This window comes from Manis javanica, chromosome 13 (genome assembly GCF_040802235.1).
Source record: "Manis javanica isolate MJ-LG chromosome 13, MJ_LKY, whole genome shotgun sequence".
Taxonomy (NCBI): Eukaryota; Metazoa; Chordata; class Mammalia; order Pholidota; family Manidae; genus Manis; species Manis javanica.
This window is the reverse complement of record NC_133168.1, coordinates 57,993,364-58,008,518: the sequence shown is the minus strand read 5'-3', so window position 1 is coordinate 58,008,518 and position 15,155 is coordinate 57,993,364. Positions and strand designations below refer to the sequence as shown.

General features: G+C 38.4%; 2 long non-coding RNA genes across 3 annotated transcripts in view; both read right to left on the bottom strand.

Annotated features, from left to right (window-relative positions):
- The window catches only part of LOC108397656 (uncharacterized), a 102,312-nt gene extending 97,353 nt beyond the window's left edge, over positions 1 to 4,959 (bottom strand). For both annotated transcript variants that reach the window (XR_012124280.1, XR_005062309.2), the window contains exon 1: positions 1,347 to 4,959. This is a non-coding gene — a long non-coding RNA (uncharacterized lncRNA). The remainder of the gene's footprint in view (positions 1 to 1,346) is intronic.
- Positions 4,960 to 4,970: 11 nt separating this feature from the next.
- Positions 4,971 to 15,155, bottom strand: part of LOC108397657 (uncharacterized) — a 58,861-nt gene continuing 48,676 nt past the window's right edge. The window contains exons 4-5 of the long non-coding RNA XR_001853238.3: positions 7,851 to 7,948; positions 4,971 to 7,264 (exon numbers count right to left, since the gene is read on the bottom strand). This is a non-coding gene — a long non-coding RNA (uncharacterized lncRNA). The remainder of the gene's footprint in view (positions 7,265 to 7,850; positions 7,949 to 15,155) is intronic.

Genomic DNA, 15,155 nt, shown 5'->3' with positions numbered 1-15,155 from the left:
TTCCTCTGGCAAACCAAGAATGCTAGCAAAATATATTTATATTGTATTGTGCATCCATTTACTCATTCTTTCATTCAACAAGTCTTTGTTGAGAACCTATCATTGTCTTGCCATGTTTCAGACACAGGGAAATAACGAAGCAGACTGACAAAGTCATCACTTCCATGTATCTTCAGGTGAGAGGCAGTGAGACAAACCACAAACAAAATACAAAGTAAAAGAGAAAATCACAGGCAGTGGCTAGTGCACTGATAAAAATAAAACATGTCTTATAGAGAGACTGGGTAGAGTGGTCAGAAAAGTCCTCTCTAAGGTGATGACATATAAACTGATAACCACATTACAAGAAGAAAATAGCTGTATGTCAATCAGAGCAGAGCATTCCACACAAAGGGTGCATCTGGTACAAGTCATACATCTTCATAATATGCAAAACATCTCTCGTGTATGATAATTTCACAAAGATTTCTGTAAGCAGCAGTTGTGTTGTACATGTTCTCTAGAACATTGAGGAAATGCTCTAAATTTTAGTACTTTTTGGTTCCAGGATACTGTGCCTGGAATGTGTAACTGTTGAGATGGAACAATTTTCTCACTTTATTCACCCAACCATTACATATGTGGTAGATGATTAAGAAGGTAAAAGAGAACTGCGTACAGTTTGTCTCAATTCCTCCTTCCCCCACCAACAGCCTTAAAAACCGGACATGATGCCAGCACAGTTCTAATGCATTTTCTGAAGTGGCGATAGTGACCATTGATGCTCTCATATATGCATTTAATTTTCTGAGCAGGGAGAGACTTGTTTGGTTGTATTTGCATTCTTTGGATAACTCTTACTCCTCATGCTAAAAGCAAAAAAGGTAACAAAAGCTACCAAGTTTGAGTCTTTCTTCAGATCTAGCCTCTGATTTCCAATAATTGGGGTCATGCTTAATTCTCATTTTTCACATCGATTGTAATAGACAAGGAAGGAAAACAAAAACTAGGAATAAAGAATCGATACATTTTTAGTGCCCCAGGTTTTATATGTCAATACTATTTATCATCAAGCTGAAAGATGCCCTTGTGAGGGAAAGGGAATGAGCATTTTGTCTCCTTCAGTCCATACGGTAACAATGTCTGAGCTTGTGGTTTGTGGGTTTCCTTTGGCAGATTCCGCCCCTCTAGATACTTTTCTGTTGTTTCCTAATTTAAAACTCACCATTTTAAAGTGCTCTGTTTTTCCTACTTAATGTAGGAAAACATCCAAAATGTTCTAGTGAAATAGTAATTTGCTATAAAAACAGACACATTCATAGTTCAAGAGCTCACCTCGCAAACATTGCAATATCCATGTCACTTACAGTTAGCTTTTAGGATGTTGTTCCCCAAATACATTCCTGTTGTATAAGTGTGATGGAATTCGCCTTACCCAAACATCTCCAAGCATCCACATAAGTGATATTCCAATGGGAATTAACCACCAGCCTTAGAGTGAGAAAAACTTTGTAAAAACTTCATGTTACCCCATACAGGCCATAGACTGCCAAGTCCTTCCCTGCACCCATCCTTTCCTTTTTATATAACAAGATGCAACTTTGTTTACTCTGCATTAAAACTTTAACCAGAGTAAACTGAAATATTACTAGGACACTTGCATTTCCTTCGGTTATATAAGTCATCCTCCTCTACTGACTTCTCCTTTAACAGCTAAGAGTGTGGTAAGCAGTGGCCAAGGGTTTCTAAACCTGCTGTGGAGTGCTTAGGACTGGACTTTCTATAAGAAGTAACAATGTCTTGAATATTCTTTCCCAAGAACTGCAGAGGAAGTTCCCAATACTTGCATAACATTGAACTAACCAGCCTGATCATTTCAGTCAAATAATTCAATTTGTATTTAGCAATTAAATAAAAATATTCAAACATGAAAAATCTCCAAATGTGCATCCTCATTCTGTTAGGCTTTAACAGCTATGTTGCTTTATACAATATCCAGATTGTCTGCATAAGACATGGATACAAAGATTTCAGTCCTAGAGAATATTGAAAGCAGCAACAGAATTTTTAATGAAATGTATAAAATGAATATCCAACTGAGAAATGCAGACATCAATTCAGAATATCAACATAGCTTCCTCATTTCACTTCAGAAATTTAAAAACTACTTAGGGACATTGCATTAAATTTCCTGCCCTTCAGCTGATTTATTAAGACCTTGGGCAAGTCAATTTCTTTCAGAATACTTCAACTTACTTACATTTGTGAAACAGGAATGGGATCAGCTCTAAATAGATCTGTCCATAAAGTTCTGAAGTTGCTTCAAATGGAGGAGTTAAGCACCTCTGGTGTTGTTTTTACTGAGTGATTCCAGTAAAACACTTTCAAAAACCACATTTCAGTCTCCTATTAGACACCAGAAAATATAACACAACTGCATGTCACACTCCAGTCTGGGTAGTTCTATCTCATTAGCTACCAGCTTATTTGCACATTAGTTGGTAACCCATGAAAATAAGTGAACCCTTTCAAGCACCTCAGTGATTAAGGAAAACACTGGGCAGCTTGTGTCTAATCCTCTGTTCCTGCCTTTGATCCCAAGGTATCTGCTGTGGTTCCTGACTGGGCTTTGCCCCATAACTCAGGCCTTCTGGCTCCTTCCCCCAGAATGGCTCAAAAAACCTAGATGTGTGAAACCCCTTTACCTAGACCAACCTTCCCATGATGCTGCTTTTTGAAATTCACTTTCTCATACCCAGAAACTTGACAATCAAACTGTGGATCTTTTTTAGCTTACCATGGGTTACATCTCAATATACCCATCACACTTTGAAAATATCACAAGTCAAATGTGCATTTAATACATACACCTAACCTGCTGAACGTCACAGCATAGCCTAATCTACCTTAAATGTGCACTTACATTAACCTACAGTTGTACAAAATTATCTAACACAAAGCCTATTTTACCATAAAGTGTTGACTATCTCATGTAATTTACTGAATATTGTACCAGAAGTGAAAAATAGAATGGTTGTATGGGTGCCGAATGGTTGTCAATGTATCAGTTGTTTATTTTTGTGACATTGGTTGACTCGGAGCTGCAATTCCCCACAGCTGCCCAGCATCCTCAGAGATAATCATACCCCGTACCACTAGCCTAGGAAAAGATCCAAATTCAAAATTCAAAGTACAATTGCTACTGAATGTGTATCACTTTTTCACCCTTGTCAACTCAGAAAATCAAAGTCAAACCATCATAAGTCAGGGACCATCTGTACCCACATGTGGATCAAAAGTGCTTTCTTATATGACTAATGGAGTTTATTCAGATTACTGCAGTTCAAAACATTATGTGCTCTCAGGCTGTATGTATTTTCCCACATACTAACAAATACTAACTGAACATCTGCTAAGCACATACAGTAAGTGTCTCTCCCTACTGTGTAGCCATGTAATATATTATATTGTTCAAGGGAGCTATCTTGTTCTGCTGCTTCAGTGTCAGAAGGACCTGTGGATATAGTGGAATATCACCCCCATATGCAGGTCATATTCTGTGTCACGGTTGATCAACCTGCCCTCATCACTAAGACCATAAAAGGGACAGGGCTCTTCCTGGTGAGAGAGACTTGAAATCTGAGAGGGATTTGACCCAAGGGGCATCTCTGATTCTGGCTTTGAAGATTGGAGGGGGCAGGGGTGGTGGAATGTGACAAGGACCTGAGAGTGGCCTCTCAGAGCTGAGAAGAGTCCCAAGCAGACTGCAAGAAAATAGGAACTTTAATCCTACAATGCCTGGAACTGAGAGCGCTTGGGAGGGGACTCCAAGTATCCAAATAAGAACTCACCACAGACAACACCTGGAGTGTAGGAACCCGAGCAGAGAACACAGTTGAGCCGTGCCCAGACTGCTCAACTAAGAAGTGTGAGCTTGATGCCGGGGTTCTTGTTTGTGGAGCCGAAGAATGAGCTTCACAAACAGTCAAGGTAGGAGAGCAAGGTACAGGCTTTTATTTAGAGATAAAGTGAAAGGACAGAGCTCCCTGCTCATGCCAGGAGGGGACAAGAGAGTCCCTAGCGGTGTGTTGTCTAGGGGGTTTTATAGGCAGTTGAGGACTTTTTGAGAACATGAAAAAACTTAGGGGTGGGGACTTGTTAAGTGATCCCTGAATATTAAAAATTAACTTAACTGTAAGGAATTTCCTGCCTTGATTTCTCTCTGGGACACCAGCGCCTTGGTTTGGGAGCATATAAAAAGGCTGCCTGCCCAGCCCCCAAGGTGGGCTGAGGTATTGTCTACTTGCTAAAGAATCTTGCCTCTTGAACTTCCTGGGTGTTAAAATGCAATCTTATCTTCAAGATGGAATTCTTCCTGCCCTTTACTATGCGTCTACAGCGGGGTCTGCATGCCAAGTTAGTTGCTCAGTTTGCAGAATCACCTCGTCAGATCTGAAGGAGGAAAGACAGCACACAGGCCTGGGCCTTTTAGCATGCTAAAGTGAATGTTACACATGGTTACAAATGATTAGCATAATAAAACATGTGCTACCCTTCTTTATCTGGGGAACATTAAGTGATTTCACTGAAGAATGATTCTAGAGCTCAATGTTTAACATTGAGTTTTAGCAGGCGGGGTTTCCTTGCATGTAGTTACATTGCTCGGACTACAGATATCCTGCCCTGCCCACTCCGGAGGCTCTCACTCTATTCTGACTACATCCACGGTCCCTGTCTCAAGCTAATAAATGGTTGTTGTGTTAAGCTGCTATGTGTGTGAGTACTTTGTTACACAGCAATAGAAAATTAAATGTAAGTGACATATCCCACTGCTAGATTGTAAACTACTTTAAAACCAAGGTTTTGTGTACTTCTGTAGATCTCCTAGGTATCTTTGGAAATAAACATGTTAGGTTGACCCTTCCATTGAGAATCCCTTCCTATGTCTACTCAACTGGCTTATATATGGAGCACATAAAAATCCTATAATAATCCTACTAGTACAGACATTGCTTTCAGGCCTAGATTCTTGTTCTAGTTTCATAAGGACATGGGTCAACTTTTTTAAGAATGAAGGAAGAGGTCATTAGGACTTCCAAGTACCACATTAAAAGAGACACGTAATTAGGCTTTCTGAAACCTGTACTTCTTCTCCATAACTGTTTTATTTGTTCCCCCAGACAGTTGTGGCATTACATAGGAAGAACAACTAACAGAGTTTTCAAAGACTCAGGAGTTAACTGGGTATGACAGTTAACTAAGTGGAAGTTAACCAGGAACAAAGGGGGGAAGAACATTCCAAAGAAAAGAGATATTTTATGAAATATCTGGAGGAAGAGAAGAACAAGCCTGTTCAAGAACTCGTAGTATTTCAGTATGAGTGAAGTCTAGCGTGGAAGGGGACGGGGCAAGTTCTGGGACATGAGAAAGAACAGGAACCATAAACTTTTGACTTTTCCTCTGGTTCTAAGACTACCTTTTAGTATGGGAATTCCCAGAGGGGTGAACTGCTCCCCAAAGCCCAATGGGGTGTCTGCTCTGGTGTCAGATAAGAGCTAGTGAGCCTGGGTCCCTAGTGGTACACGTCCAGTGTGGGAGCTTTCCTCAGGAAAGTGTCTTACTTGGGTCCAAAGAGCACACTGATGAAAACCCCAGAGAACTACTCCCAAGTGAAGCCCTACATGTTGGCAACTGACAGGAAATAAGTGGATTTGGATTCCCAAGAATCTGTCAAAAGGGCAGGAGCAGTAATGGATTTCAAGGTTCTCCAGACCCAGAAGAGTAGGAACATAGTAGGAACATGGAGAGCCTTCTTTGGGTCCAACTGAATTACCCATTAGTTCTACCAAATGGGCACATCAGGACATGCAGAACAAGTTAAACTGTACCCACTCCCCCTTGAAATTCTTCTGAATTAGCCTGCTGTGGATTTACCTAGCTGTGATGTCTAAGCACTTCTATTTTTCTTAAGGAAACCTACAGTTTCACTGCAGACTGACCCTTATTTCTAGTTTACTACACGAGATAGTGATCTTTCTTACACCAAGTTGATATTTTCAAGGGCAATTAAACTGTTCTTATCTTTCACAGAAAGAAGCTGTTTTTTTCCATGGTTTTGATTTCTAAATAAGGTTCTACTCCTTGCTTTTGCTAATGTGGAGCAAGGCTGGGAAGGACGGAGTTAAGGCGAATCCTGAACAAACAAGGCAGGGGGTGAAAGAAAAAGCCGCTTTTTCTCCCCAGAGGTCTTTGACATGGAAATGTGCCTCCTAAAGATAATGGGGCGGGGAGGAGCCCTGCTGGTGCGGGAGGTGAGGAAGGTGAGACCGAAAAAACTAACGCCCTTATACCTCCTTAAAACAAATGGCAGGAATGAAAGAATTCACTGTTGTGCTCCTGACAACCTCCTCAAGGAGAGAGAAGGTGGCAGGGCACTTGCTGTACACCAGGTCCTTCGGAAAAGAGAGTGCAGGCTGCCTGCACCCTCAAACGGCAGCACCTCACACACAGTCAGCTCAGTGGAAAGCGTAGGCAAATTGGGTTTCTTAGTTTTCACATTCAGATTGTGAAAAAGGGGTCCCTGAGAGAGAAAAATAGACCTCTGTTATTTCATCAGTGGTTAATCAGTGAAATTTTAGAGTTTCCACACTTCATCCCAGTGCACTTTTTTTTCGGGCTTTGACCAGCCCCACCCCCGTCACCGTCGTGCACATTGCACGGTGGCCTGCTGCTCCTTTCCTTCTCCAGAAGGCGCCCAGACAATGGCTGTTGACAAGCCAGCGCGGGAACCTGCCTGAAATTGCCTCACCTTCTCTTGTGTAAGTGTAACCGTTGCTCTTGTTGTCGGTTTAAAAGTCATCTTGGTGAAGAAAAAGTTATCACAACATGGACATGGGCTGTTGGTCACAGAAGGCCAAGGAATGGAAAATCCTGGAATTGACCTTACCCTGACATTGCTGACTGAAAGTGGTTAGGATGGAACCTGACACGTATTAAAGGCAGATTCTTCCAGCAACTCCCCTGCTCCCCCATCCAATGCTTCTGGGGACTTGGTAGGGAAGAGGCATTTCTCCAGGCGTTAGGAGTTCAGCCCATGTTTGGTCCCCTGCTAAAAGGAGGCTGGCAGGAAGCCGGGGGAGTGGTGGTTTGTGCAGGAAGCCGATTGCCACATGGACCATGGAGGTGTGGGTAGAGGGTCTCTGCAACCTCTCCTTTTCTAGATTGTTCAGTCACCAACACTCCAGGATCCTTGTTAGGAAAGGAAAAGATTGCTGCTCCGTGCTTCCTGTGCAGAAAATGAAGAGACACAATAGAAAACAAAAAGGAAATGATGACTGTTATTCCCCAGATCACTTCACATTTATGTCAACCAGCTTCCAACGAGTAGCTGCAGAGGCTCTGCCAGTTGACTGCTGGGGAATTTGGGGTGAGTGTCTTTCTTATTTTGAAAACTAAAAATGACTTCAATTGAAAGAAGAAAAAAAAATTATGTGGCAAACCCCAAATTCCCTCCCCACCAGAGGTGTCCGTGGTTAAACTGGGATAAATCTCCCAATGCACATGTGTGATGTTTACAATTAATTTGGTTTAGCTCACAAGTAGAGATCATACTGTACACAATATTTATTACATGCTTTTGCAGTTAACAACATTTTGTGAATAAATTTTCCTGTCAGTAAATATTCTTCTACGTTTGTTTATTTATTTAGTTTCCTTTTTTTGTTTTGTTTTGTTTTGTTTTTTTACATTTGTTTTTAAAAGCCCCCATGTGAGTTACTCTTTCTGATGAACACTCCTCAGCAGAGCTGGGAGACAGCAGCAGAGGCCACATCTGCAATCCCATGAGTGCTGCTTCTCTGCCATTGACTCACCTGAGTCCAGAGCATATTCAGGTCTCTACTCCTTCAACCTCACCCTCTGTCAGAGGTGGGAAAGGACACAGCCAGCTGCCTATTGCTGAGTGAGGCTCCTGAAACAGGAAAGTCAAAGGTACCCAGAGGAAGAGCCAAGGAGACCATGAGCCCCAAGAACACCCCAACGCTCCTCTTCTTCCCATAGAGGCACTTTGGCTATTTTGCCATCCCACTGACATTTGCCTATAGCTCCTTTCTTAGGTTCTGGATTTTTACTGGAACCCAAAGTAGATCAAGATAAATATGCTACAGTTTGAAGTTGACTGCAGCTGCCTCTGTTATCTTGACCTTCACATTTTCAGTGTGGTCTAGACCATAGATAAGTCCACTTCAGACGGCACAGGAAACAGTAAAAGAGAATTGCTTATCTCCCTCTATTTTCCCTCTTTTCCTGGTCAGTCAGAGAGAGCTGCTTCTTTGTTTTCTCTTGTCAGCCTCGTTTGGCTTTATGCATTTTTCCCAGGCAACATGCAGGGCGACTGGCAATAGAGCCTTCTCCAGCCCCTCTCCCTGCTTCTGGGTGATTTCTCTAGGAGAGGCGCTCTGCAGCAATGATTTAAGTAGTGAAGGCAGAACAGAAGGAAGGAAAGAAAAGCAGTGCAGAGATCAGTGGGGCTATCATTTGTATCTTTAATTAAGGTAGCTTTCCATGCCTCGAACAGGTATGAAGGTGCATGGTTATGTCTACAGAGGACCTTAGGATCTTTAACTTCTCATAGGTTACGTGCAGTGTGAGAAAGTGTAAATAAATAAATATACCTATGATAGGTAGATATGTAATAGAGATAGACAATGAGATATCAATTAAAACTAACTACATAGTTCAAATGGCCCTATTACATTTTTGAGCTCCTTTTTAACACTAATATATGTCAGGAGAAATCTCATATATTATCTCAAAGCCTGAGACATTTCCTAGGAGAAATTAGTCACAAGAAATAAATAAAATATAATAAGTGCTATGGTAACAACTTGATTTCTTGCTTTGCTTACTAAATGACAGAATTATGTTTAATAGGCAAACAGCTGAAAATAACTCCAATATAAATAATGACATAATTATATAGTACAATAACTTTCAAATCCACTCCTTATTGTCTCTTCTTACCAGTGCCTTACTAACAATACATAACATTAGTGAGTATTTGCTAGACACAAACCCCAAGATCATTTAATCTTTACAACCCAATGAAATAACTACTGCTCTGATCCTTGATTTACAAAGGAGGAAACTGAAACATGAAGTAACAAACTGCCCCCAAGGTCATGGCTTGTCAGTCCAGAATTCTAAGTCATATCATCCAGGTACCCATGTGTTCTACTGCACCTCTTGCCAAGAATTGGCTCTTATTCCTTCTCCTATTTTCTGATTGGTTTCCCTGCCTCCACTCTCTCCAATCCCTCATTATACAGCTACCAGTGTAGTTATCTGTATGAAAGGTTATATCATGTCAGCATGCCTATTTAAAGTCCAACAATGATTGCCTCTTGTCTACAGAACAAAGTCCAAGCTATTTAGTGTAGATCCCAGCATGTTTCATATTCTCACCTGAAATGTCCTTTCAGTTCCATCACTTTCCCATCACTTTATAAATGTCCTCTGCATTTTCTTATCTCTGGGCTTTTACATAATATTCCCTGCCTCAATTTTTGTTACTGTTTAGAATCTAAATGACATTCCAGCTCCTCCATGCAGTCTCCCTCTATCTCACAGCCAGAATATCTCATTCCTCTAGGTTTCCACTGTACTTTATTGCTCTCTTTTTTTTGGCCACCTTCAGTATGCCTTTTTTGTGCTTATCTGGATTATAGCTCCTGAAAATACAAGACTATGGCTTGTGCAACTTTAAACTTCACCATTCCTTAACAGTGCCTTGTGCATAGTAGGCACTTGATGCATGTTTGTTGAACTGAATTCTGTTAGATTCTGTATTGGTTGAGAATATCAAATGTTTGCTACCCATGTCCATTTTAACTCACAGAGACGGGTGGGAGAAGTTTGCTGTGGGCATGTGGGAAGGAAAACTTCCAAAGTTGGTGGAGACCATGACTCAAAATATAAGGTCACTGAGTTAACAATTGTGGTCTCATATTTCTGCTGCATGAGTAAGAAAAGGAAACTACTCTGCAGCAAGCACAGCTTTTTTCCTTCCGCCTCCTGTTTACTATTCTTTTCAATGGCCCCATCATGGTTAAGCCTAACCAACCACTACAGAAATGTCTCCCCATCCCATGAAATACATATGGGTTACTGCAGCAAAGGCAGACTTGTTCACAGCCTATTCTCTCTTCTCCTTCTCTGCATGTCCAAAATCCTCTTTGCTTCCATAAGGGCATTATCTGCAAAGGTGGTAAGTAGTATGTTATTGGATGGAGATAGATGGGACAAGGAATACGATATAAAAATAAATAAATCTTAAAAAGAAAGAGAAAGAATAAAAGAAGACACATAAAATATTTAAATTTTTGGACAGAAAAATAAACAAAAATTACAAGAAGTAATGAAAAAGCAAAAACAAAGAGAAATAGGGCATCTCAGGAACAAAAGAAGCTCCTCTCATTTTTTTCTTAAAACAGTACTCCGACCTCTGCTAAAATCTAGAACACTCCAGTCACCATTACTCTCTAAACCTGACTTTCTCAGGTGTAGTTATAATAAAAACTGATATCCCTCTCCCAAAGAGGTAAAATGCTTGCCTCCAAATCACTGAACAGTCCAATAGAGACTGTTATCTGCCACTAGGTAAGTCCCTACTTGATATTGCTTGTTCATGAGTCAACTTTGTATTGATATTGTGCAGATTAATAGAAAGAATAACTTCCATTAGACCATATGCCAGGATTTATCCTCTCCCTACTTCCTCTTTGCCAGTGTCATATATTCCTCTAACTTTGTCTATTGCCAACCATTATAAACAGTAATTTCAAATATACAAATAAATTTTAGTCCAGTTGAATAACACTGAGATTGTCATCAAAGATTAAAAGTAGAAAATCTCAACTACAGTCTTCACATTTCTGCAGTCCTCCTGGCACAGGTTCAAAACGTCAACGGTTCTTTCTAGCAATTCTTTATCACTTCACTCTTAGCCCAGGAACTCTCTAGGTCTTTGTTTCAGATTCTGCTGACTAGTATATTCCAGGTCCACAACCCAGACCAAAAGTGAGGTATTTTCCTAAGCTACTTGGAGTGCTCAGATCAGCCAAGTCTTTATTAGTTGATAGTTTTGTTTCACTTTTCTTTCTTTCTTTGGTGATTACAGCCATCATATGTTCCCTCCACATTGTAAACTTGATTGATCTTTCCTAAAGTCTATTGCTAAGAATCTGATATTCTCTCTGATCCTTCCTCTAGCCCTCTGTTCTAGGTAGCTTCTAAATTCTGCTCTCTACTATGAATTAGTGAGTCCTGGTTAGAATCAAACTAAGTGAAATTGAGCTTTAAAAATAAATTAAAATTCAGCAACTAGAAATAAAAAATATAAATAATTGCACAAACACAAGATGGGGCATAACTAATAGCTAAAGAAGTAAAGAATACTTGGGATTCTTACTTTTCCCATGCACATTGGCAGGCCACAGTGTAACGAAACTGATGAAAAGAAATGTGTTCTTATGCTGCACTCTTGGGAGTATCAAGACTAGACTATAGCAGAGAAAGTTCTACCTTTCTCTGCATATTCAGAATTTACATGAACTACTGTATTGGTACAGGTAATGCATTTGAAGAGGTATAAAGGCAAATGAGAGAATTTCTGGAGCAGAGAGTAATGAATAAGAAATAACAGATACACTGTCTGGAACAAGATAGAGTGACAGGAAACAGATTTGCTATACTTAGTGAAAACAAAAACAGAAAACTGGGTAAAATATACAATGCAAGATCTTTCAAGACATTGGACATTAGGCAACAAAGGACAGGGATCCCTAAGAGATGGTTAAAAAAAAAGTGAATTATATGATTATATCAGGTTACTGTCTTGAGAGAGATGTCAGGTAGTGGCACAGGGTGAGGAAAGTTGGGTGGGACTTGTTGAACTCCCTGAGTTGAAAGTCCAAGGAGGTCAAGGTCACTAGAGTTCACAGAACAGGGTACTGGAGAAGAAAGTGATGAACAGAGAAAAGTTCTTGGAAACTTTCAGAGTATCTCCCTCAAGTATTCAACAGAGTCCAGATCACAGACTATACGTGTTAGAAAACTACTTGTTGTTGGGGAAAGAACCATATGAAAGGATTAGAGCAAATGGATCCCAGTGTTCATACTGGGCTGTAAATAGTGTCTTTTCCCATAAAACAGACTAGAAAAATCTTACAATACATAGGGTATGAGTAAATTCAGAGGGTCTTGATTAAGTAATAGGGAATAATTAACCCCAGAGTAAATGCTACCCGGGTCTGACTAACAGATCTTAAAAGAAAGACCAAAAAGAAGCAAACTGTTTTCACGTTACTAAGCTTCATTTGAGAAGAAATTCAAAGAATACTTTTAGGAATACAAAAATACCCAGCACCCAGGAAGGTAAAAATTGCAATGTCCAGCACTCAATCAAAGATAAACAGACATGTAAAGAAGGAAAGTATGACAAAGCAAGGGGAACGATCCAGTGAAACAAACTCAGAGCTGATGCAGATGTTAGAATTAGCAGACAAGGCCACTAAAACATTCATTATAAGTGTACTCAATATGTGAATAAATTATATAGAGGCATAATCGAAGTTTAAGAGATGAAAGCTATAATCTTTCAGAAAAAAATACAATGAGTAAGATTGCAAACTCATAGAAATAGCAATAGAAACTTCACAAAGGAAGCATTGAGATTAAAGGAACTTTAAAAAAATATTAGGGAGCTGTAATTCCAAGTCACCTAATTTACATGTGATTTAAATCTCCAAAGTAGGAAGTAGAAAAAAATATTTGAAGAAATAATGGTGAAAATATTTCAAACACAAGGATGAATAAACATTTTATGTAAAGAACTAGATGTAATATTTTAGCCTTTGTGAGCCATACAGTCTCTAACTACTTAAGTCTGCCATTGTAGCATGTATGCTCCCCTAGAATAAAAAGGAACTGGCCTGTGTTCCAATAAAACTTTATTCTACAAAAACAGGCAGTGGTCTTGATTTGGCCCAAGGGCCGTTTGTTCACCAGGCCCTGTTTTGGTTTATTATGGTTGAAACTGAGTAAATTGATTTGAAATCTTATTTTCTAATATAGGAATTTAGTGCTATAAATTTCCCAACAAAAACTATTTTAGTGGCATCTTACAAATTTTGATACGTTGTATTTTCCTTTTCGTTCCATTTAAAATACTTTCTAATTTTTCTTTTAAATTCTTCACTGACCTGTGGGTAATTAGAAGTTTGTTATTTAGTTTCCAGAGATCTCTTTGCTATTGATTTCTGATTTAATTCCTCTGTGGTCAGAGAAGATACTTTATATGGCCTAAATCCTTTTAAATTTATTGAGTCTTGTTCTATGGCTTATTGGTTTATTTTGATAAATGTTCCCTGTGCACTTAAAAAGAACATCTATTCTGCTGTTGTTAGGAAGAGTGTTCTATAGCTATCAATTAGGTCAACTTGGTTGATAGTGTTCAAGTAGTCAATGTCCTACATAATCTTCTATTTGTTCTATTAAGTATTGGTAGAGGTAAATTTAATCCCCAACTGTAACTGTGCATTTCTCTATTTCTCCTAGCAGTCCTATTAGATATTGCTTTATATATTTGCAAGGTCTGTTATTAGGTACATAAATGTTTAGCACTTGTATATCCTCTAGATGAACTGGTCATATTATGAAATGACCATATTTATTTCTAAATATATTCTCTGATTTGATAATCTATTTTGTCTTATATTAATGCAGCCATTTCAATTTTCTTTTTGATTAGTGTTACCACAGCATAACCTTTTCCACCCTTTTATGTAAACCTGTTTGTGCTTTTATATTTAAAGGGTATTTCTTATAGGTAGCATATAATTACCTCAGTTTTTGGTACAACCTTATAATTTCTGCCTGTTAGTTAAACTGTTTAAGCTATTTCCTCTTAACATAATTATTGATATGATTGGGCTTAAGCCTGTCTTTCTATTACTTGTTTCTCTTTATTGGCATCTTTTTTTTGTTTTTCTTTATCTCTTTTTTGCCTTCATTTGTATTGAGTATTTTTTATTCCATTTTATCTCTGTTGACTTATTAATTATATCTTTTTTGTTATTTTAATTGTTTTTTAATGATTTAAGCCTAAAGCAAACAAAAGAAAAAAAATAAGGGTCATGAAAGAATCCAGTGTAATTTAGAAAACAGGAAATGAATAGAGAAAAGATACATTTTTTGGATAAAATCTTAAAAGTGATTAACCATTAGCTAGACTAATCAGAAAAATGAGATAAAACGTAAATTACCAGTATGATAAATGATAGAAGTTATATCACTACAGATTCTACAGGTAATAAAAGGAAAATAAGAAAATATTTTGAATTTTGTGCTAATAAATTCAACAACAGATGAAATGGCCAAATTCCTTGAAAGACATAAATGAACCAAAACTCACTGAAGAAGCAAGTAATCTGAATAATACTATATTTTTAAGTGAATGTGTAATTAAAAATCTTTCACAAAGAAAATTTCATGCTCACATGCTTCACCAGGGAATTCTTCCAAAATTTAAGGAAGAAAAAATAATCCTATACAAATTCTTGCAGAAAATTGAAGAGGGATTTTCATCTTAATCTGAGGCTGATACCAAAAGCAGATAAAGACATTAATGTATTCATAAGAAATTTTTAGCATATCAAACTAACAAATTTATAAAAAAAGGTAGTACATCATGAAGGAGTGAGATTTACTCCAGAAAACAATATTGATGAACAGTTTGGTTTAAAATTTGAAAGTCAAACAATCTAACATCAAATTAACACAATGGAAAAGAAAAGCCATATGATCATCTCAATTGAAACAGAAAAAACAATTAATAAAATCCAATTTACATTCCTGTTAAAAACTTTTAGCAAACTAGGAATGAGAGGGAACTTCCCCACCTTGACAGAGGCATCCATGAAAATCTACTTCTAACATCAAACTTAATGATGAAAGACTGAATATTTTTTCCTTAAGCTCAGGAAATATACAGATGTCTGAACTGACTGTATCTATTTAACATTGTACTAAAGGTTCTAGCTAGCACAACTAGGGACAAAAAAGAAATAAAGGCTCCAGATTGGAAGGGAAGAAGTAAATTAATTTTATTATCAGATAAC